The 927-nt window shown below is 39.8% G+C and overlaps 1 pseudogene; it reads left to right on the forward strand.

The window, feature by feature from the left end:
- Positions 1 to 226: 226 nt before the first annotated feature.
- On the forward strand, positions 227 to 325 carry LOC132280505 (small nucleolar RNA R71; annotated as a pseudogene).
- The last annotated feature ends 602 nt before the right edge of the window (positions 326 to 927 follow it).

Below are 927 nucleotides of genomic sequence, written 5' to 3' on the forward strand. Positions count from 1 at the left end.
ACAGTGGTCGACTTGATGTAAGCCAACACTCTTCCTACCACTAGCATTTCTACCATTCTTTGAAGATAAAGTACGATGCAAAGAATTTTCACTCATGCTCTCATAAAAATGCCACACGTTATCCTTATGCTTATCAATGTAAGAGCCACCCATGGAAGCATCAACTATGCCTTTGTAATTGTCCGATATGCTCTCAAAGAAATATTGAACTAATTGCCATTTGGGCATGTCATGATGTGGACACTTCCTAAGCAATTAATTAAAACGTTCCCATGCCTCATGAAATGTTTCTCCATCCCCATGTGAAAATTCTCGAATTGAGGTTCTCATGGTATTGGTCTTAGAAACCGGATAGTACTTCTTTAAGAACACTTTTTGCATTTCCGCCCAAGAAGTTATTGAAAAAGGCCTAAGATTGTTAAACCAATATTTTGTCTTGTCTTTAAGGGTGAATGGAAAAAGTTTAAGCCTTAAGACCTCTTCCGGCATGTCCGTATATTTTACGGTGGAACAAACTTCAAGAAACTCATCCAAATGTTTGTAAGGTTCTTCACTTGGAAGTCCATGATAATTTGGAAGCATTTTGAATGGTTTGTGGTTTGATTTCATAGTGGTGTGCTCTAAATGGTGGCAATTGAATGCATATGGGTGTATTATATTCATTAGGCACATAGTGATCTCTTAAAGCAAGGGGAGGATTAGCAATTGGAGGTGCAACATGGGCACCTTGGTTGCCTTGAATGATGGGAGGTGGTGGAGCATAGATTAGCCTTGGCATTCCCAATGGAACTTAGCCTTGTTGTTGTGGTGGGTGAACATATGGTCTTGGCATGCCTAATGGAACTTGTATGTTATTATGATGCACATTAGGGTGGAGGATACCTTATTGGTCTATGTGACCAAGATCCTCCACATGGTCCTCATTGT

Source organism: Cornus florida, unplaced genomic scaffold (genome assembly GCF_030987335.1).
Source record: "Cornus florida cultivar Cherokee Brave unplaced genomic scaffold, ASM3098733v1 CherokeeBrave_3.0.0_Hap2_Chr10, whole genome shotgun sequence".
In the NCBI taxonomy this organism is placed as follows: domain Eukaryota; kingdom Viridiplantae; phylum Streptophyta; class Magnoliopsida; order Cornales; family Cornaceae; genus Cornus; species Cornus florida.